The following is a 24298-nucleotide window of genomic DNA, read 5'->3' as shown; positions in this document are numbered from 1 at the left end:
ATTAATTATTGGGAAAATAGAACTGTTGTAAATGGATTTTGGAAATTACACATAAGCATGTGCCATACATTTCTCCAAAATTTTCCCTCAAACACAGTAACATTTTAAAGTATTATATATACTCTTGTGCAACAGACTTCTAAATATTTCAGGGCTGCAATCAACTTGCTCTCAGAATTTAGATATATTTCCCACTATTATAAACTAGAGAAGTCATTTGCCAACTTGGAGGCCTACAGCTTACCTGAGAGTGTCCTTAGAAAGTGAATTGCCAGCTAATAGGTCTCCTTATTAAACTGGTATTTTACCCAAACTAATGCAGGATACCCAATTTAAGAAATAACAGATTCCAAAATTCTCACAATTTGCAAACGGTTGTCTCAATCACTTGTCTATCTCAAGTACTATGTCTATTCTTAGATCTTAATATGAACCAGAGGAATGATAAAGCCACAATAAAATCTTTGGGAAAAACAACACAATACCTGAAAACTGAGTGAGGCATGGGCATTAGGGAAACAGTTGTAAGGAAAGGAAGCCCCAGACACAGTAATTGATCCACTCCATGAATTTCTCTTCCAAGATTAGTTAGTTATGCCCAATCAAAAGGGGATTATTCACTCCACAGTGTATTTGGAATTAAAATTGCTTGAGAGATGCAGTTACATTAAGGGCACTGTAGGAGGTAATTGCTTGAAACTTTAAATACAACAGAAGATAAAACTTTGACACTTTTGAAATACTCCTTGTGATTGTAATTGTAGTGACCATTGAAGTGGACTTCACAAAGACACATAGGTCTCAGAAATGTCCAGAGAAGGAGAGAGAATTGTAGAGAGTCAGGATGCTTTAATACAGATAAATGATCTCTTTCTCTCTTTTTTAAAAGATTTATTTATTTTAGAGAAAAAGAGTGCATGTGCAGGAGCAGGGGAAGGACAAAGGGAGAGGGAGAGAAAATTTCAAGCAGACTCCTCACTGAGCGTAGAACTAGAGGCAGAGCTCAAACTCATGACCCTGAGATCATGACCTAAGTCTAAATCAAGAGTCCATTGCTTAACTGACTGAGCCACGCAGGCACCCCTACAAATCAATGATCTTTAACCAAAAGTAAACTTCCCCATAAATTTTACCCGACAGTAGATCACACATACTATTTTAACAGTTCACAATTGGTTTTGAGATCTGCAAATCCAGAGAAATCATAATATTTTTAAAAATTTGAGTAGTATCATTTCTTCTGGTAAATGAGAAATTTGACAAGTTAATCTACGATTATTAAAAGTTAACTTCATTTAGTATTTTGCATGGAATACATATTTCCATAAATATTGGCAGAAAGACTTAACATATTTTCAGATATCTGTAGACTGTTATGGCTGAAAGGACATTAGAGGTCATCTAACTGCTTGTTTTACACATGATGAATCAGGAAATGATGTTTATATTTTTGTTAATAGGAGGATGACAGGAATTGAATCATTAGGTCTTCATATTTTTTCAGTTCTTGTCTCATTGATGCTATTAGGAAAAATATACATCAAAAAACTTTTGTCATTATTTATTAACTTCAGGATGCTCTAAAAAGTTAAAAACTCTTAAATTAATTATATTAAGCATTTTAGATGACAGTAGATCCAAATGCCAATGTTTACCAATTCATAATCTACACAATTCTTCTGCTGCAGATTCTGACACTATAGAATACATTTAATTCCATTTCAATTCATTTCATTTTCAGTGAACGATTTCCACATGTCTATCTTTTGAAAGGTCAGTCAAGTCTTTTCTTAAATGTATCGTGGCATCAAATTTACACTCAGTCTTCTGAAATTTGAGGGAAATATTCCTAGGTGAAAGTAACATTTTGAAATTTGCTAACTGCAGAACTCCTGGCTGGCTCAATTGGAAGAGCATGTGACTCCTGATCTCTAGGTCATGAGTTTGAGCCCCACATTGGGTATAGAGATTACTTGAGTAAACTTTAATTAATTAAAACTGCTAATTGCAAACATTTTGTTACTTGACCTAATATTTCTCATTCATTTCTTCCCAAATAATATATTTTTCTTTTTCATCCTTCTCCTCCTTTTGTTTTTCCAGTGTGGGGGGTGGAGTTAAAATACCCTACCTTATTATAAATACCAAAAAAGCATTACCAGTGCAGTATGTCATTGCATTTTGAATGAAACATTTTTTGAATAAAGAGAATTTGCTTATGGTACTGCTGGGCTAGTGGAATCATGTTTAGTTATAAGAAAAATCACATAAACATCCTATAAGACTGAGAAATATCCAGAATAGGGGAGAAAAGTCAGTATATGCTGGTATAACTTATACTTGACAGAATAATACTCCTATTGTAACAGAGTAACCATGATTCTTATATATAACATTTGCTGCAAATAGAATAATAAGGAGAAAATGAAGAGTATCAAAAAACAAAAAAAAGGGAAACATGAAAAGATGAAGGGAAAAAAATGAGAAAGAAATAATAGTATTAACTTGCTTATGTATTTTCAGGATCATCTTTATGCTTACTGAAATGTTATTTATTCTGAGATTCAGTGGGTGCCTGAGTAATCCTACCATTCATTGCAAAAGTATCACCTCATATGAAACCAATTTATCTCTAAGAACATCATTTTAAAGAATTTTTTTTTCAGAATTACCACTAATGTTAGGCTGAATTTGCCTTTAAGAAATAAAAAATGGCTTTACACATAAACCCTGCCTTGAACACAAGAGCCTTTTTCAGTTGGAGAAAAATGCATTCAAGATATTCAAATTATGTTAATTGGCTGTAATCTTATCAGGCACTCTTTCCCGATAATGAATGAAAAGATAGTAAAAACAGCAGTTATTCATGTATGTACAGATATACTGCTGAAATATGGATCACCTATTTGGATGCCTTCATTACTGATCTAAGTTTTATATGTGCATGATTATTACATATCCTGTCTCATGTTTGAGTGATTTTTTAAGCTCAGGATGGCACTTAGACACAATATAGTTTATAAACTGATTGTTGGCTCACTATTGACTACTCTGATAATAATGCCTTGTATACAGATTTGCAAATAATTGCTTTGGGCTTCTGAGACGAAATAGCAAAATAAGTGTCTAAATACTCCTGAAAATAAGTGAACCAATGAAGTAAGAACCCAAAACAAAATAACATTTTTGTGTTTAAAATAAACTTTAAATGACAAAGAGACCTGCAGAATAAGCAGCAATAAAAATACATAGTCTCGTTTATCTTTGCATAATACATGTTTTTATTTGTGCTTTAAAATCTAATAGAAATATGAATGACCCTGTAATTAGAATAGGCAATACACTCTTCCACAGAAGAAGGTTTAAATAGGTTTTAATGCAATGTTTTTGCATCTACAAGGTTAATAATTTTTAGTACACTTCCAGTACAATATTGTGAAGGCTACTGTTATTAAACATTAAAATAGCAGAGACATATTTATTATACATGTTTTTAGAAAATTATTTTAATACATTTTAACTGTGTTCATCATTTACCTTTATAGGAAAAAAGATAAAATACCATATTGATTGTAATGATTTTTGTTGTTAGTGAAGCAACACTGTGATTTTGATTTCTACTTTTATAGAGGATCCTGAACCTATGCAGATTTGTATCCCCCCAGGATGGGCAATCTGATGGTGGGAAATAGGCTGGAGAAATCAATCACTTGTGATAGTCTGCAGGGAGTACATAATCACCGATTTTTTTTTTTTTTTTTTTTTTGCTTCTATAGGCCTGTCCTTATGATTTAGGATTATGTGGGCCAAGCCAAGGAAGCATAGATATGACCAGTTTCCCATTAACTCCTTGGAAGGGACATTAAACCTAGGTATAGCTCCATAGAGACAGAATGTAGCCATGACATAGGACCTAAGCATTTTAGGTTAAGATAAATAATTAAAAACTAAAAGAAAAATTAGAATGTAGCTTTCAATCTTTTATTATTCACAAGAGAAGGCTAAGTGCTTTGTACAAAATTCAAGGTGAGACAGTCAACGTAAGTGCCCTGTTCTGTTTCTGCATCCAAACTCTGAGATCTCTTTAATCCCAGGTGCCCCATGTTGATGACAGTTTGGGTGAGAGCACAATGGAAAATCCTTTTATTTTGTATTAAAGTATTCACCTATTATGTAATGTGCTATTTTCAGAGACACAAATAATTGAATGCTTAAAAAAAAATCTGACACTTTTCCTCTCAATGTGGAATCGAAAACATTATGTTCTAGAAGGCTCAGATCATACTTTATCACTTTCCCATTATACAAGAATATTATTTAAGACATACATTTATTACATATTTGTTAATACATATATATCATATAACACAACATGTATATTATTATATGTAGAATCATATTATACTTTTGCACTTGTGTATCAGGACTTATAAAGGATTCTCGTGTGTGTGGGGGTGTGTGTATTCAGAATTGTAGATAATTGACCTTGCCTTATTGAGATGTTTCAAAGCATACAAAAGGCAAACTACACTAGGTTGTATATTTTTGTGTGTTTTCATCTTCATCAATTGAGAAGTTTATAAAGAACAAAAGTTAACACAAACTTCATAATGAATACCTCTTTAATCACCTCTTTAAAAATAAAATAGTTATTAAAACAAATTAATGACTTTAAATAGATTCCAAAAGAAAAGGAACAGAACCAAGGTGTGAAAGCAAGTACAATAACTAAGTACTGTGATTAATTAAAGATAGAAAATAGATATGAATATTGTACATAATTTCAGGCTACTTCAACTACATGCCTCAGTATTTGACTTATTTAAAGATTTTATTTATTTATTTGAAAGAGAGAGAGAGAGAGAAACAGCATGAGAAGGGAGAGGGGCAGAGGGAGAAGCAGGCTCCCCGCTGAGCCAGGAGCCCGATGTGGGACTCGATCCCAGGATTCTGGGATCATGACCTGAGCCAAAGGCAGTCGCTTAACCAATTGAGCCCCCCAGGCACCTAGTATTTGATTTTTTATATGTATTCTTATAAACCTCTCAAAGTCACATTTCTGTCTTCTATATACATTCTGGAAGAGGTACACATTAAGAAAATATTTTTTAAAAAAAGAAAATATTTTTAAAATACTTACATATCAAAAGTTTAGGGTGAGGGTACTAAATAAGTCCTTATCACCTTTTCAATATTAATTTGTGATAAAGAACAGAAGGTACAGATTAATAGTCTTTCAGGATTTCACTCATAAGTTACAAAAATATACATCTTTGTAAAAATTGCAATGGTTAGCAAAAAATGCCAAATATATTAAATTCCAATTGGCTTGAATTGTGGTCTTTACCACTAAGTGTAATGGTATTCCTGTGACCTTGACGTTGAGGTTGACTTTAACTCTCCCTTGCATTCACTACTCCATTAAAATAGTATTAGAGGAATTTAAAAAAGAAATTATGTAGGCAACCACTATGGTTCAGGCTGCATCTCTAAAACTTAGAGCACATTACTTAGGTTTCAAAATTTCTCTACAAAATAGAGCTAAAGGACTCCTTTACAAAGCAATTTTGAAGTTTAAGGTTTATTTTATACTTATATAAACCTTGACATGTTGCACTTGTCAGAAAAACTTCATAACCCAACAATAACCTTTTGCTATCCTTTATGTAGTGTTGTCTAGACAAATTGTCATGTTGTTCAGCTGAACAAGATTGATGACACAGCAAACTGCCAATGTAGAACTTAGGAGAATACACCCCTTTAATGAACTTCAGGCCATTCCAAATCACTTCCCTAGGCTGGGATGGCAGCAGTCCCTCAAGGATTTTGATTAACAGGCTGTGAAACACCAAAGGTACAACTCCAAACGTGGAAGAGTGTGTCTAAAAATAAACTTGTTCTTCTGAATACAGTTTATCTGACTATTTGTTAGTGGGAAGGGAGATTATCACTATACTTATGATTTTATTTATTTTTTAATTAATAGGCTTCAAACATTTAGATATCTTATTTAGAACCTCCCCAAAATAAAACCAAAAACAGTTCTAGGATGTTCTCTTACAATTACATACTACTGAGTAATTATTCATTTTTAATGGGATGTCAACTGCTTCAGTAGTCTAAAAGAGTATGCTCATTAGATTGAGATTTTATTCTCTGTCATTACAAGTTGGCTGTGCAAGGGGCACCTGGGTTGCTCAGTCAGTTAGGCGGCTGCCTTCGGCTTAGGTCATGATCCCAGGGTCCTGGGATCGAGCCCTGCATTGGGCTCCCTGGTCAGATATTAAAACATTCTGCCTGCCATTCCCCCTGCCTGCCATTCCCCCTGCTTGTGCTTGCTGTCTCTCTCACTCTCTGTGTGTCAAGTAAATAAAAATCTTAAAAAAAAAAAAAAAAGTTGGCTGTGCATGGAGAAAATATGATATTCTATTCTATATTTGTGTATAGTATTTTTTTTATTTTCATTAGGAATATCATTTAAAACCTTCCTATTCTTTGTATTTTGTGAAATTTTTGAAAAACAAAAGACTGACCTAATCTCTTACTGCTTCTACACAATCAGCTTCACTAGCTCCCATAGGAAAGGTAAGGCAATAGGTAAGGAGGGAAGGAATTCAAGAGAGCAGCCAGATTGATGTGTGTATTTACAATTTAGTGTCCTTGTCCTGAAATGCTGCTGACTGTGCAGTCAAGATGTCTACATATAAAGAGCTTAGATGTGAAACGAGCTTATCAGTTGGAGAAGAAACCAATAGACTAGAATATGTTTAGGTCTGACCTTTTGTAATGTTTGTGTTCAACAAGCAGGCAAGGATATGTGTATCTTAAAGAAGGGGGGGTTAAAAAACACACATACACACAGGAGACAATCATAGACACCTTTCAAACCCTCCCCTGCATCATTGTTTTTATTCCTTTTCTTTCTATAGAGCATTACGAATATTTAGGTGACTATAGTCCCTTCATTACCTTGAACTCCCTTAAAATAGCAAAGTTGAAAGTGCACTGAAAGTAATTTTTCATTGAATAATCAAAGCACCATGTGATTAACTGTGAAGTAAAATGATTTAGTAGTAGTGTGCAGAATCCCATTAAGATAACTCATTAGGAATGGAGCACTGGCAAACTCTGGAGCTTACACAAATATCATCGACTCAGTTACATAACTAGGATACCAACATGTATTCAAGTGTTGTACAGGGACTGCTCAAAGGTAGTAAGAGTGCAGTGATCCTACCGCAATCTCACCTACTTCAGGTTATCAATAAAGATTTCAAAATCTTTGAAAGCAACGATAAACTGTCTCAAACCTATTATATATGCATTTTGGACTAAAAAAACCAATATACTGTATATACAAGTCAGGGCTATAAACTGAATGGAGATTTCATAAAAAAGAAAAGGAAGAGAGGAGAAAAGGGAGGGGAAGTAAAAGAGAAATACAAAAAATAAAGAAAAAAAAGTCACTATTTCTATGTTAATGTCATGTGAAGTAACAAAAACAATAAAATTTGTAGTTAATACCCAGAGTTGTGCAATCTTCCCTAAGTCAGTCAGGTAAACCAGATTTCTTATCTTTGCTAGGACTCAACCACATCCACTTCCTTAATATTCCATTGATTATACTAATTACACTGTATTTAAAAAATATTTATGTTACTATTTTATGGCAGAATATGAATTTCTTAAGAGGAATTTCCCATTACCAATACCAAAACTGTATTTGCTATAAAGTAGATGGTCAGTAAATATTTACTAATTAGAAACATAATTACCTAATCATTTATTTAATTTCTTAGCATACATTAGTGATTTTTATCTTAACCTACATTTGGTAACAGTTTTCCTAGAATTTGTAATCTGGAGTAGGGTCAGTGGTTTTCAAGACATTTAATACTATTAAAAGTTTATTATTAAATGTGTTTTTTGTTTACAAAGATAGATCAAGCCTTGTCATTAGGATTTTACTTGTTCTAGTTATGGTCCATGATTCAAAAAGCATTCTGGTAAAGACATCATTGGATTCAATCAACTGATAGACCATCTATTCACAGTATATTTTGCCAAGACAAACAAACAGTATTAATTTACATCACACTGTGAACACAAGTATTAATTTTGGAAAATAGATTTCTGCTTTATGAATTCAACAAAACACAAATGACTGATCTAAATCCCCATATAAAGGTGGTTTTGCTTTCAATTTACTTAATACTCCATAATTTATATGAAATATTATTTAAAAATAATTTGAGGTGATTTTTCAAGGATAAAGTTTAATTTTAAAAAGAAACATAGTCAGCAGCTTCTAACACCCTATTTGACTCAAATTTAAGTCTAGTTATCTATATGTTACTACCGATTTCTGCAAGTTGCATAAACCTATGCTATGAGAGAATATACTATGAGACTATTTCAGTAGTTCAGTTTTTTCATCCTTGATTTGAATATTTTCTCCCAGTAGGAGTTGAATTGTATCCCTCAAATAAGATATATTTGGGCACAGCAAAGGAAACAATCAACAAAACTAAAAGATAATACACTGAATGGGAGAAAATACTTGTAGATATATTCAATAAGGGGTTAGTATCCAAAATACATAAGGAACTTCTACAACTTGGTGGCAAAAATAATAAGTAATAATCCAATTACAAACTGGGCAGAGGATCTGAATTGACATTTCTCCAAAGAAGACATACAGATGGCAAACAGACACATGAAAAGATGCTCAACATCACACATCATCAGGGAAATGCAAATCAAAACCACGATGACATATTACCTTACACCTGCAGAATGGCAAAAACACCAGAAAAAGGAATCCACACGTACTGTTGGTGGGAATGCAAACTGGTTTAGTCACTGTGGAAAATGTTATGGAGTTTCCTCAAAAAATTAAAAATACAACTATCCTATGATCCGGTAATTCCACCACGGGTATTTACCCAAAGAATATGAAAACACTAATTTGAAAATATACATGCACTCTTATGTTCATTGCAGCATTTTTTTTACAATAGCCAAATTATGGAAGCAGCCCAAGTGTCCATTGATAGATGAATGGATAACGATGTGGGATGGATGGAGATATAGCAATGGAGTATTAGTAAGCCACAAAAATAATGAAAACTTGTCATTTGCCACAACATAGATAGAGCTAGAGAATATAATGCTAAGTGAAATAAGTCAGAGAAAGACAAATACCATGGGATTTCATTCATATGTTGAATTTAAAAAACAAATGTACCAAGAAAGAGACAAATAAAAAAAAACAACAACAGACTCCTAATTATAGAGAACAAACTGAAGGTTACCAGAGGGTGGGTGGGGGATGGGTGAAAAAGGTGAAGGGAATTAAGTGTCCACTTATGGTGATGAGCAAGCATTCAGTATAGAATTGCTGAAGCAGTACATTGTATCCCTGAAATAGGACACTGTATGTTAACTCTACTGGAATTAAAACTAAAAAAAAGATGTCTAGTGGGGAGGAGCAATAAAAAGACAGAGTACAGATGATTTTGAAATAAAAGCAAGGTATTGGCAGGGTTGGTTCTTCACAATGAAATGCTCTGTATGATACTATAATGGTAGAAACATGTCATTATAACTTTGTCCAAACCCATAAAATGTACACCAAGAGTGAATCCTAATGTAAATAATGGATTTTGAGTGATAATGATGTGTCAGTATAGGTTCATTAAATGGTAAAAGATGTGCCACTCTGGCTGGAGAGATTATGCAAGTATGTATATGAGAAATCTCTATACTTTCTGTTCAGTTTTACTGGGAACCTAAAACTGCTCTTAAAGGAAAAAAAAAAGCTATAAAAAAAAGAGAGATTGAAGTCTAACCCTCAGTATCTCAGAGTGTGATGTCATCAGGAATTAAGATCTTTATAGAGATATTTGAGTTAAACTTAAGTCATTAAGATGGGTCTTAATCCAATTGACTAGTAGCCTTATAAAGAAGTGGGGGGTGGGGCGTGATTTGGACACAAAGTGTTACATACACAGAACAGACTATGTGAAAATACAGGGAGACCACTATCTATGAACCAAGGAATGCCTGAGGCTACCAGAAGCTAAGAGAAAGGCATGGAACAGATTCTCCTCACAGCCAGCCCTCAGAAAGAACCAACCCTAAGAATACCTTGCTTTCAGACATATAGCCTCTAGAAATGTAAGACAATAGATTTCTGTTGCTATAAGCCACACAGATTCTAGTACTTTGTTGCAGAAGTTCTAGGAAGCTAATAAACCTTCTTTCTCAGGATCTGGTATTGAATTGTTTTTATAAAAACACATCATGGATATCCAACATGTAGAGTACAGTTATAAAGCAACTAATGAAGAAAAAGCTACAGCATGCATTATGTCAACAAGGATTAAACTGAGGGCTTAAATAGGCATTTGGCGAAAGAATGGTCCAATTAGAGGCCGCTGCGGTTTTGGGTGGAGATTTGTAGGAACAAATAGATTTGCTGAGGGGAAATCACTAATAGATGTGAGGGTCAATTAAGCTGCAACTGGAAGGTAAAGTCCTTATGGGCCATGAATACCTTAGAATAAAGAACAGATTCCTCCACCTGAGACGGTGGTTCTTTTAACTAAAGCTCATAGAGTCAAGGTGTCCTAATTATATACAAATATTCTTTCTTCCTCATAATCTGCCACAATAACTCTGTGAAGTCTACATTAAGCCAAGTTACAGATATCACTAGATTTTTCTAGATTATAGTCGAGAAAGTTAGACAGTTGACAAAAATCCAGAGATTAGGTAGAAAATTGGAATACTAAAGAGATCACATCACCAGTTACTACACGCAATGTGTTGAGCTATTTTATGGTCGGCATTACACATTATAATTTACAAATACTATTTCACTTAAAATAATTCTGAGAGATATGTCAAATATGTATATTATTAATATTAATATATTAAATAATATAGTTATATAATGTTATAACATATTGATATGTAATAATATAGTATACACTATATATTACATATTAAGTATTAATATAATTATTATATTAATATATTTGTGATATAATTTATAATATAAATATATTTGTGATTTTATGATAATATAAATATATTATAAAATATAAATGATATAAAAATATAAAATATATATTAGTATTTAATATTTGACTCCCTAATAGCCATTTGAAACTGACAAAGCAAAAGGTATGGTGGGTGTAATGGTATTCTATTCCTTTTTAATAATTGTTGGCAGAATGTTCATATGACCCAATTCTGGTTAAGAACACCCAAGGACAGTTTTGCTAAAGATTTCTTGGAGTGTTTTCTCAATCTTAAAGAGAAAATCATAGGGATACAGATTATTTCTTTCCTGCTGGATGTGACTAAAGAAGCATTTGGTCTTGGAGGTTTCTGGAAGACATCTTCTGTCCATGAGGGAAGCCAACCTTCATGGATGCTGCCAGCATATGGAAGAATATGCAGACAAGACAATAGGAGCAAAACAGGGCCAGAACACAGACTGGCTCAGACCAGGAGTCTGAAGCATCCCCAAACTCTTTCTTTTGAAAGTTAATAAAGTTCCTTATTGTTAAGGCCTTTTTTAGTTGGCTTTTCCATAACTTGTAGTTGAAAGCATGCTAACAAATAGAATTATTCCAATTTTATACATGAAGAAAGCATGTTCAAATGGTGAGTTAAATTGCCCATGATCACAAAGCTAGTAGCTGTTCTATTGTCTTTAATTTCAGTCTTGCACGACTCACTACTTTTGATTCCTTTCTAAAAAGATCTAAAAAGAGTCTTGAATCCAACACTGAAAAAAATTTAGCTTATGATTCAGCACGCCTGTTAGCTTTTGAATAAAAAATGCTTGACAAATAACCCAGTTGAAATTGCTGTTTTTTTCTGGTAGCCTTGAAAAATAAGAATATGGGGGAGACTATATATTTCTGAAGAGTATAGAGATGTTTTGAAACACAAGTCCCAACCCATTATGCTTATTTTTTATCTTATATTTTTCATCTATTGTTTAGTGGACACTGAATAATCATTTAATTCTGAATATGCCAGCTAAAACCAACTCAAAACTAAGTTTTTGTTTTAATTCTGGCATAAAATAAAACACAGTACCTTGGTAAAATAGAACATTTGAATTTTTTTGTATGCTTTGCTGACTTTCTTTACCTGTTTTTCAAACTATACATTAATTACATGGTCTAATGGCAAACAGCAAAATTCTTTAGTCTAATTGTAATGGGAAGATTTAGAAAATTATCTCACACATTTTCTTCCAAGTTTGGTTCTTATCCTAATAATTAACTACAAATATTTCTTATTTATAATCTTATGATCTTGATGTTTTGCAAGATCAACATAGTAAATGACCAGAAAATTAATGTACTTAGTTGTAATTGTTGCATTTTAATTTAAATAGTTCATGTTAACATTTGGGGTAAGTGCTGTTTGCATAGAAAAATGTTAAAAATGAAAACCCCAAAGTTTCTCACTTCAATCTGGTTCTTATTTTTAAAGTTAGCAAGATTTTGGCACAAGCTGTACAAAAAAGTATCACTTTGCTATTATTTTATGGCAATTTTATTGTTATTTTAAAACTCCCCTAGAACAGGGTCCAAATATCCTTAGATGAATCATAAGTACTCAGACTAATAAAACTTTGCTGCCTGCATAGTACTTTATTTTCATTTAAAAAATTAGTTCAGGGTGCCTGGGTGGCTCAGTTGGTTAAGCGACTGCCTTTGGCTCAGGTCATGATCCTGGAGTCCCGGGATCAAGTTCCCGCATAGGGCTCCTTGCTCAGCAGGGAGTCTGCTTCGCCCTCTGACCCTCCCCCCCTCATGCTCTCTCTCTCTCTCTCTCTCTCTCTCTCTCTCTCATTCGTTCTCTCAAATAAATAAATAAATAAAATATTTTAAAAAATAAAATAAAAAAATAAAGAATTAGTTCAGTTTTGCCCCATTACTTGGTACTATTTTCATCATGACTTGGGGGCAGTTAATCATCAAAAGATCATTTTTTCCCAAAGTTCCTATTCATATTTCCACAAAGTGACCCTGATGGTGTCAAAGGCTTTGTATCTGGTGATTAAAAATTCTTTGAAATATATAAAGTATTTGATGTGTCAATAGTTTAAATATAGTTCATAGGTACAACAATACATGTTGGTGACACTGAGTGTGACAATTTAAAATGTATATAAAATGAAAGCGGGAAATAAAAGATCATAAAAAAGGATCTGTGATAAAAGACAAGAATGTGGACTTCATTTAAATCCTGGAAAACTATCTGTGTTTATCAAATTACTTGTCTTTGGAGAGTAGATACAAAAAATTGTGGTACATTATAGAAAATAATACTGTCCGTGTATTAATACACAGGAGTATTTGAAATTGTTTAAGGGAAGCAATTTCAAAAAAGATATATGTACACTAAGGATGAATGTACTTCTCTTTCACACTTGAGAATCTATGCCATGGAGCCGGTTCCAAAATAGAAAATTAAAAGATACTTATGAACTTCAATAATTCAGTAGACATAAGGTAAATACAAAAATGAGGGCAAACTGAATTTTTTTTTAGAGTTATACTGTAATATGTAAAAAAGCTCTTAAAGTAAGGACTTAAGTCCAACTATTTAAAATTTACCTACGGCTTAGGTAACAGTCTAATTTTTTTTTTTAAAGATTTTATTTATTTATTTGACAGAGAGAGAGAGACAGTGAGAGAGGGTACACAAGCAGGGAGAGTGGCAGAGGGAGAAGCAGGCTTCCCGCGGAGCAGGGAGCCCGATGCAGGGCTAGATCCCAGCACCCTGGGATCATGACCTGAGCCGAAGGCAGACGCTTAACGACTGAGCCACACAGACGCCCCTAATTCTTTTCTTAATTCTGGGTCTCCTTCTTTAGTTTCAATTGTTAATTTACTTAAGCTAGCAGACTACCAGGAGTTTATCCAGTTATTACAATCACGTAGTTGTCTGTTGTGTTAGATTCATCTTTTAAACATTGTCTTATAAATCAATAATGATCCCTCCTTTTCTATTTTTGGAATATTTGTACATCACTTTTGCTTTAAAGGAAGAGAGATGGTCACACTCTAAAAAAATAACTTTTCAATAGAGGTAACATTCAAGTATCACAGTACCTTCATGCCAAATTAAGCAAAAGACCCCCAGATTAAGCAAAACCAGAGGTAAAGTTAGAAAGATTAGGGGAAAAGATATAGTCAATTTAAAAGTCTGTGTTTTGTTGCCTCACCATGTATTATTGGACTCATAGGTAAAAGAGAATATTGATTCTTTCTGTTGACCAATCTTGACTGAAATAGAGTCAAGGGGATTTCATTAAGGTGACTGCATTTTTCCTCCAATGTAAGGTAAAACACCAGAGAATGATTTCAGTGGGGGCACGACAGAGTATCTGGCAACATTCAGCAAGGTGAAAACCACAGGGCCCACCTGCCCTTGGATTGTAGACTGTTACTCTACGAAACCTTGCTATAATGAAAAAGAAAATGCTTACCTAAGGATGGACATAAAAGTCTGTTTCCACATTGTTTACAGATTTTAGAATTTGTATTTTGCTGAATCAGCAAAATAGACTAGACATCATTATTCTTGAACAACAAATGAAGAAAGTCTTACAATATTTTGGCTAAAATTATGAAATGACAAAAATGTCCCAAAGAGAAAAATTGTGTATGTGTTTAATAATAGATCTGTAAATACATGTTTAAAAGTTTGAGCACTTAATAAAATGATTCACAATAAATTGTGAATAAAATGATTCACAATTTTAATACCACTATTGAGGATAAACTGTCCTCTGGTTGGTATTAAAAATCTGAATTATTGTGGAAGTATTTATGTATATTTTTCTTTCTTTCTTTCTTTTTTTTTTAAAGATTTTATTTATTTATTTGACACACAGAGAGAGCGAGAGTGGGGGGGAGAGAGCACAAGCAGGGGGAGCGGAAGGCAGAGGGAGCAGGGAGCTCCCTGCATGAGCAGGGAGCCCGACATGGGGCTCGATCCCAGGACCCTGGGATCATGGCCTGAGCTGAAGGCAGCGGTTTAACCAACTGAGCCACCCAGGCGCCCCTATGTATATTTTTCAAGGCCCATCTCACCTATGACCTCCTCCACAGATCTTTCTTTTCAAGCATTTATAATAGGTTCTTTTTATTTTTATTTTTCTTACCATATTTTAGCAAGTAAGGTATACTTTGATTTTATGGTCCTCCACAATGCATCATATACCATTTTTTTAATATTTAAGAGTCCAAATGAGTAATGAAAGTTAAGCAGATTTATGACATTGAATGGAAAAAAAAGGACTCGCTTAATATGTTCACAGATATTGAAGAATACACCTGGTTGAGGTTACATTAACTGTGGGAAAACCCATAAATAAAATGCAATACTAATATGTTTTAAAAAATCATTTTAGGGGCACCTGGGTGGCTCAGTCATTAAGCGTCTGCCTTCGGCTCGCGTCGGGACCCCGGAGTCCTGGGATCGAGCCCTGCATCGGGCTCCCTGCTCGGCAAGGAGTCTGCTTCTCTCTCTCCCTCTCCTTCTGTGCTCTCCCTCTCTTTCAAATAAATACATAAATAAATAATCTTTAAAAAAATCATTTTAGATTTAATTTATTGACTATTGATTTAAATCCACACTTTTTGTCATAAAAATATATAACATAAAAATGGTTAAAATGATAAACTTTAAGTATGGCATAAGGACATCTACATTGTTGTTCAATCATCATTATGCATTTTCAGAACTTTTTCTTTCCAAATTGAAACTCTGTACCCATTAAATAACTCACTATGTGAGTTATAGTCCACATCCAGGAAATATCTTCAGATCATCATACAACTAACCACTAAAAGAAACAGCTCCCCCAAAAAGCTGAAAGTGATTGCCAGTCCAATCCGTGTCAAACAATCCTGCAGCACTCAGCAGCGACACAAACTTCGGAGGTCGGTGTGAGGAAGCTGCCTTTGTGAAGAGGCCATATTTTAAACCAAAAGGAAACTAATCCCCTAGAGGCATTTACCCAAGTGTCTAGCTGTGCAGGATGAAAGCCTAAGAGACCAAAAAGAAACAACTGAAAGCAGCGTGTTCTTAGAAGCACACTCCATGCCAAGGAAACAGATTCAAGACTAAGTAGGAAGGGACTAGTAAATATGCCATGCTCTCAGTTGAGACTCAGAGGTCTGCCCCCTAGAAACTAGCAAAATAAGATATAAATTATTAGAAGACCAGGGCACCTGGGTGGCTCAGTTGGTTAAGTGTCTGCCCTTGGCTCTGGTCATGATCCCAGAGTCCTGCTCGGTAGGGAGCCTGCTTCTCCTCCCCCCACCCCCTGCTTATACTCTCTCTCTCTCTCTCAAATAAATAAATAAAATCTTAAAAATAAAATTATTAGAAGACTATGACCCAGCCTGGAATCAGCTCAGTCCATACCTGATTGGATTAAAGTGAGGTTTCCAGTCTAGCAGCAGATTAGAGGATAGGGTGATAAATCGTCGCTAAAAATATTAATGACTTCTAGGACTTTTTTTTTTTTCAAAATTTCCAAGAAAATAAAGAGGCAATAGAAACAGATCCATATATAACTCTGATATTGAAGTTAACAGTAACAGATTTTAATCAACTGAAGGAACTGTTCAAAAATGGTTGAAAGGCTGTAGAATTGGAGCAGAAAACTAGTCTATATAACATAACTACATGGAAAATTCTAGAACAAAAAAGTATTCTAAATTAACAACGGATTATTGGATGACAGATTGGAAATGAGAGTGATAGTGAACTGGAAAATGGATGAATAGAAAATACATAGATTGAAAAACAAAAGTAAAAAATAAAAACTTTTAAGAGGGTGATTTAAGAAGGGGATCTTATATTAGAATCCAAGAGGCAAGGAGAATGGGAAACAATTATTGAAGAGAAAAATGACTACAAGTCCACAAAATTTGAAAGCCATCAAGCTACACATTTACTATACAGTTGAAAACCTAAGCATAGGGCGCCTGGGTGGCTCAGTTGGTTAAGCAACTGCCTTTGGCTCAGGTCATGATCCTGGAGTCCCGGGATCGAGTCCCACATCGGGCTTCCTGCTCAGCAGGGAGTCTGCTTCTCCCTCTGACCCTCTTCCCTCTTGTGCTCTCTCTCTCTCATTCTCTCTCTCTCTCAAATAAATAAAATCTTAAAAAAAAAAGAAAACCTAAGCATAAGTACTCAAAAAACCTCATATAGACCCATCTTTATTTATATTTATCTTATTTATATAAATGCACACAATATGTTTGATATGTGTATACAGGCTTATATGTAAATATATACAAAATATTCAGAAGTGTCCTGTTCCTTCGAGGTTATTTTAAACAAAATTACTAAAATGCCAGACCAAAATATTCTTAAATTGCTGAGAGAAAATAGACAGTCAACCATGGTTTTTGTTCTCATCACAAACATTAATTGTGAAATGATATATAGTTTTTTTCAAAATAAAATTAGCCATACATTAATATAAACTATATAAACTATAAGGGAACTCCTTTAGCCCAAGAAAAAGTATACCAGAAGTAAATAGAGATATGCAGATATAAAATGAAAACAAATACATAAAAAATTGTAAGTGAATTTTAATTTCATAAAGTTGTAATAATGGGTATGGGTTTAGCATGTAGAGAGAATTAAAAAGCATGAAAGACACTGAATAGAACTAGTTTTAAGAGGTTAGCATTTTCTTTCAAATGATATTCTTATTAACCATAAGAATTTAATTATGTATTTTGGAATCTCCAATTTAAATGGCAGGAGAAAAAAGTTACGTTTTACTCAAAGTGATCTATAACGAAAATACTAAGGGGAAATAGATTTCAAAAGGAGGCACTAAGAGAAAAAAATGTTACACAAAACAATGAAACAAATGGGACAAAGAGTACAATAAAACACACAAAGCCAAATGTCAGTGATTACATTGCAAATTAATGGCATATGTCCATTAGTTCAAGTCAAAATTCATCAAAACAGATAATTTTTAAAAATCAACTATATGCTTCTCACAAAAATTGCTTTCAATGTAAGAAGTGTTTTTGTATGAAATAGATAGCAGTCCTTTGTCATTCTTATGTCCTATGTCATCAATTGTAATATTGATTTTTCGATAGTGTATTTAGTCATACAGATAATTTTAATGTTTACACATTTTTTTCTTTTTCTTGAGGAGATCCAGTTTCCTTGGTGTTAATTTTTTGAGATTAATCCACTCGTTGATTATACTCAAACCGTTTCTCCTACGTTTTCTTGCAATTTTTAACTTTTATATGTATGTCTTCAAATTTCTAGGTCAAAAGTCCTTTCCCAGCTCCCAAACACAATCCATAATTTTCTCACTGTCAAAATATGATTACAACATACCATACAATTATGAATGTTGTAATCCATTTGTGCATCTTCTATTGTTTCACTACTTTATGTTCTTTGCCAATGTAGTACTGATTTCACTAAGATAAAATTTATAGTATGTTCCAATGACTAATGAAACAATATTCTAGAGATTCATTTCTTTTTGAGGTTTTCTTGGTTGTTTTTAAATACCTATTCCTTAACACATATTTTAGATTTTATCTAGAGACAAAAATTTATTTGAATTTATTGAAAATGTATTTAGTTTCTGTATTAAATTTTTGATAAACAGAATTCTATAAGAACTGCATTTTTTGATATTTTAAAGTCACTTTTCCCTTATGCTGACCTCGTGTTCTCTCTTTTCCATTATGTCATGTAATTTATTTAAGTGGGTTCTAGGTTGACTTCTTAACTAGTAATTCTATTTTATTTCTGCCTTAAAGGAAATGGGATATATTTCCCAATTTCATTTGTATGTTAGAATAGCGATAAACAATTGTTTTATATGGCTTATTCATTTGATTTTTCTATACTTCTAAAATATTTTATGGGATATCAATGATACATCTTACCTTCATGAAAAAATTTTCACCTCTTATTTTCAAATTTTTCAGTTAACTACTTTATTATTCCACTTAAAACCTCAAAGACTGTCCTACATAGTAATGAGACCGACAGATAGTTTCTTGTACACTTGGTTTTAATTGTATGATTTTAGCACTCAGGGTCATTTCATTGAGGGGAAAATACAGGGCATTTACAGCCCAACAAGAGGTTCTTGTTATAGTTGGTCACAAATACAAACATAGGATTTAGAAAAATACTAAAATTGTTCACCACAAATATTAAATTTGGCCAACAATTTTATCTCTTTCAATTCTAAAATTTCATCACATATTCACTTGTCTCTTCCCAAATCAGATAGTAACCTAACTTTGGAATGCTAGAGAGATTACTTCAGAGATACCAGGGCAACAGTATGTATATTTTATAGATAAAACTAAATTTCATCAAATATTTAGAGTGAAACAAAATGCAATCAACACTTAAATACTTGGAAAGATGTTAATATTTTGCTAAAATTTTCAGTTTTTATCCAGATGTCTGGCAGCACATAAGGAAAACAAGACACTCTGTGAATAAACATAATCTCAATTACTCCAAAATGTGGTTTTTCCACCGAATTCCAATTTTCATTTTAAGGGAGAACATAATCAAACGTTGGATGATTGTAGAGATTAACAATCCTGGCTTTTAAGGACAGACTATTATAGTGCATTCACTAATCATTTCAATGCTCATGCCATTTTTTTTTTAAGACTCTATTTGAGAGAGAGAGAGAATTTCTTTTCTTTTTTTTTAAAGATTTTATTTATTTATTTGAGAGAGAGAGAGAGAATGAGAGATAGAAAGTACAAGAGGGAAGAGGGTCAGAGGGAGAAGCAGACTCCCTGCTGAGCAGGAAGCCCGATGTGGGACTCGATCCCGGGACTCCAGGATCATGACCTGAGTCGAAGGCAGTCACTTAACCAACTGAGCCACCCAGGCGCCCTGAGAGAGAGAATTTCAAGCAGACTCCACACTGAGCACAGAGACTGGTGCAGGGCTCCATGTCATTACCCTGAGATCATGACCTGGACTGAAATCAAGAGTCTGACAGTTAACAGACTGAACCACCCAGGTGTCCCATCAATGCCTATGCCATTTAAACAAAGACTGAGTTAGGGGACAGTGAAAGTTTCAGCAGTTTTGTGCTTGTTGCTGTCGTCATTTTGATATGACCCAAAATAAAGACAAGATATACTGATGGCTTATTGACTCCTGATAAGGAAGTATTCTTTTAAAATTAAATATCAAGTTATTTTCAGGAAGAAATTACTATCACCTATTTTTATTTTTCTATTAACATAGATAATATACCTATCTACTTGGAAGTATTAATAGCCTTATTTTAACAAGTTTTTTCTAATGTCAGAGAATATTATGGCCTATAGATGACATATAATTTTGTTCTGTAGTTTCTTTCTTTTTTTAAAGATTTTATTTATTTATTTGAGAGAGAGAGAGAATGAGAGATAGAAAGCACGAGAGGGAAGAGGGTCAGAGGGAGAAGCAGACTCCCTGCTGAGCGGGAAGCCCGATGTGGGACTCGATCCCGGGACTCCAGGATCATGACCTGAGCCGAAGGCAGTCGCTTAACCAACTGAGCCACCCAGGCGCCCTGTTCTGTAATTTCTAATGGAAGCAATTATTACTACATATCAAGGAAGAGAAAAATCTTCGTAAACAGAAGGGAATACTTGGAATGTATCTATTAGACTCATTTTTCTTAATTTTCTGGTAAAATACATTTCTACCACTGATTTCTGATGATCATTTTTAGTTTTTGGAAGAAATGGTAGCTCTATTTTCTTTTTTTTAGTCTCAAGTTTTTATTTAAATTCCAGTTATTTAACATACAGTGTAATATTAGTATATTAGTTTCAGTTGTACAATTTAGTGATACATCACTTACAAGACACCTAGTGCTCATAGATCTATTTCTTAACAAATATCCGCCCCCACACTCTGCAAAAAAGATAATTTTATTAAATATATAATGCAAATATGGAGAAGGGAAAATACTCCTTGGGTAGTATGAGTGGGATATAATTTTGAAACTTTTGTTTGTTAGTGTAACTGGGGGAACTTAGCATATCTGACTCTAGAGTGCTTCTATTTCCCTTGCTGCTGTAAACTATAGCTTAGAAACTTCTGCTTAGACCTGCACAAAGTCATGTTAATCATTGAAGGAATTTTGCTTATAGTCAAGATTTGTGGAAACGACTCTTCACCCAGAACTACCCCCCCAAGAGATAACTACCTACAGAAATAAAAATGCTATGTTTAAGATTTACTGGAATGACAGGACCAGATTTTTGTACACAGATCAACTGACCAAGGACAGAAAGCTTCATAACCTTCCTTGGACCTTTGCAAGTACCTGAATAGCTATAGACATCAGTCACCTCCTGATTCCAATCTCCTCCTTTCTAACATAAGAGAGGCTCTTTCTCCCTCTTTCTAACATAAGAGAGGCTCAATTTTTATGCTGAGTTAAGATGCTTCTTTAGGACAATAGTCGGCCAACCCTTTGGTTTGCTGGCTTTCCTTACCTCAACATCTTTGCTTCTTATTGGTTTTTTGCATGATGGAAAGGGCAAGATTACACTCAGTTACTTTACATCCTTTGATTTAGTATACTAAGTTTTTATTTTAAGAATTGCTGTTTTCCCTGAGACAGTTTCAGAGTTTTTGGTCAAAGAGAAACCTACATTGAGTTCCAATTATTACAAAGCTGTCACTAAAACTTTAAGTTCAATTAAGGCCAGTTGTAAAACATTCTTAATTTCCTTTTCTTGCACCTACATAAAAAAGATTTTACTTCTGGAAGTTGATTATTTGTCATCATTGTACATACTGATTTCGGTAAAAACCATTTCCTCATGTAACATGATGAGTTTTGTTTAGGTGTTTATGTCAGAATGCAATTTCATAGCATCTAAAATTTACCCTAGGTTCCATACATCCAGGTTCCATTTTCTGATCTTTTTCCCCAGTTGCTATTTACTTCCTAGCTTTCCAAAAGTACTACTTAACACCCTAATGCGTTTCATGATCCCCTACCCCACTCATACCACCAAAGATATTTAAAAGAAAAAAAAAAAAGTGCGGTTCTGTTTTTTACCTGTTAGTATAGATTTCACTTTATACTTTAAAACACTTAGAAACAATTATAATTCTAATTGAGTACATATATTATAATCATGTAATTATGACTTATGTTTATCTGAGAATTTTTTCTGCCCGTGATACAATTGGTGTCAATAAAGAATAAAATTCCGGCCTGCCGGAACCAAAAGAATTGTTGCCAGGGTGATTCAGGAAGAATTCACAGACAATTATTTTGTATAATGTAAAAAACACTCTTCTTTAGTAAATCCCATTGTAGTTTATAAACCTTCCATAGCATCAACAGATTAAAGCTTTAAAAAGGAATGTTTACAAGTACATTCAGGTATACCTGCCACAGGCCAACTTGAAGAAAATGTAAGAGATGCTGCTAATTTCCACTATTGCTAACATCCTCAGAGCATCAAACTAAGAACATCATTAACTGAAACCATGGAAACACAGGCGATAATGACGATCATAAGTGTGGAATTAAATCATTGAAAACAGACTCAGAAGTTTCCAGTTTGTATGTCAGTGACCAAACAGACTAAACCTCAGAGCTAATTCCAGTTTAAAACACTAATGACCGATGAAGGAGAGAGACAATGAGCTAAAATGATGATAGAAGAGCTAGATTACAACAAAACAGCTGAACGTCCATTTTGTATTGCCAACGTTTTACATCAATTTCTTAAATGTAAAGAATTAGAAGTTATTAAAATCAAAAGCCGACACCAGACTTGAAAGTTCCCTGAGCATACAAAATCAGCTTAATCATACATGCAAAGCTTAATTTAGCTTATTTTGCAAGACTGACTTGGCCTGGGTCATTTCTTGCTTATGTCTCTGGAAATCATGAGCAAAACTTAAACTGGTTCCCAAAACTGATATGAAGTAACCACCGACCAATTTTCTATCGCTTAAAAAATTTCTGATATTATAACCAATCACTGTGAAGAATAAACAGTCACTGCTTTCTTACTACGTAAGTTGCTTTATAATAATATGCCCTAGAATCTCATTCCATGTTTTGGTTCAATGAACGGTCTTTTTGTGTGTGCACAACAAACTTTTACTAAGTACTACTTCAATGATTCATTGGTTTTATGCTTGTTAATTTCACGATTTTTAACAAAGTAAAACATAAGAACTGTGTTGAGACTTTATTCAGGCCTTATCTGTCATGTGCGTATAGTAGTCATAATTGAGCTGGAAGTGAGATTTGTACTTGTGTCAGTACTTTAAGACATTTCATATGTGTTTTGTTTCCCCCTTAAAGTCTCCTGACTGTGATTCCCACAGCCTTACCTTCTTCCTGGTGTTGAAGAGGCTTCCCAGCAAAGATCAGCAGATGCCTTCAGCAGAGATTATGGTACCATCACCCACTGGAGCCGAGCAGGAAGAAATATAGTGTCTTCCATGGGTTGAATGAAGAGTTGTTGAGCTGAGGGACTGGGAACCAGAAGTTCCACAAGTTAGAACTTACTTCAGACTCACGCAGAAACAGACTAACTACCTGAGGTTTGGGTTGGCAGTAACTGCCCAGCACTTGGATTTAATTCAGCTTGAGACCACCTCTCCCATTCCTCTTCATCAACCACTTAATTGCACTCAACTTTGACTCTCAGCAGACACCCATTTGTGGATGTTCAGAAACTAGTAAAACCAGAAGTAGAATCAGGAGGGATAGAAGGAGGGGCCCTTAAGAGGGCAGTGAAAATGGGATAGGTTTGGGAAAAATCACAGGGGTCAAAATTCTTTAAGTTAGCTGGAAGAAGAGATTATGAATCATCTGTGACTAGAATAAGAAGAAAGATTAAGTATTTCTCTCTATGAAGGGTATTAGTTCTTTGGCTCATAATTAGTAAGTTTTTTTTTTTTTTTTTTGGCTTTATAGTGTTCTGGAATAAAACACATAAACACAAAAGCATAAAATCCAGTATGTGTCTAAAAACTGTCTCAATCAGATTGTTACAAAGTAGTATTTTCAGCCAAAAATCCTAATGCCCAGACTGAGCATTCCTGGAACTCAATGCCTTTTGAAGAAATCCCACGCCTATTTTGTTGTGTCATGAGCCATTCAGTACAAACAAGAGTTCTCTGTAACAACCCTTGTCAAGTTGTTGGCTTTTAAGCAATGTATTGAAACATGTCTATCTTTTTA

The 24298-nt window shown here is 33.9% G+C and overlaps 1 protein-coding gene across 1 annotated transcript in view; it reads right to left on the bottom strand.

Moving 5' to 3' along the window:
- CDH18 (cadherin 18) overlaps window positions 1-23507 on the bottom strand; it is a 608955-nt gene extending 585448 nt beyond the window's left edge. The window contains exon 1 of the mRNA XM_027607141.2: window positions 23443-23507. The gene's annotated coding sequence lies outside the window, so the exon portion shown is untranslated. The remainder of the gene's footprint in view (window positions 1-23442) is intronic.
- Between the last annotated feature and the right edge of the window lie 791 nt (window positions 23508-24298).

Source organism: Zalophus californianus, chromosome 5 (genome assembly GCF_009762305.2).
Source record: "Zalophus californianus isolate mZalCal1 chromosome 5, mZalCal1.pri.v2, whole genome shotgun sequence".
Lineage (NCBI taxonomy): Eukaryota > Metazoa > Chordata > Mammalia > Carnivora > Otariidae > Zalophus > Zalophus californianus.
Note: the sequence above shows the minus strand (reverse complement) of the source record. Positions and strands in the feature narration are given on the sequence as shown.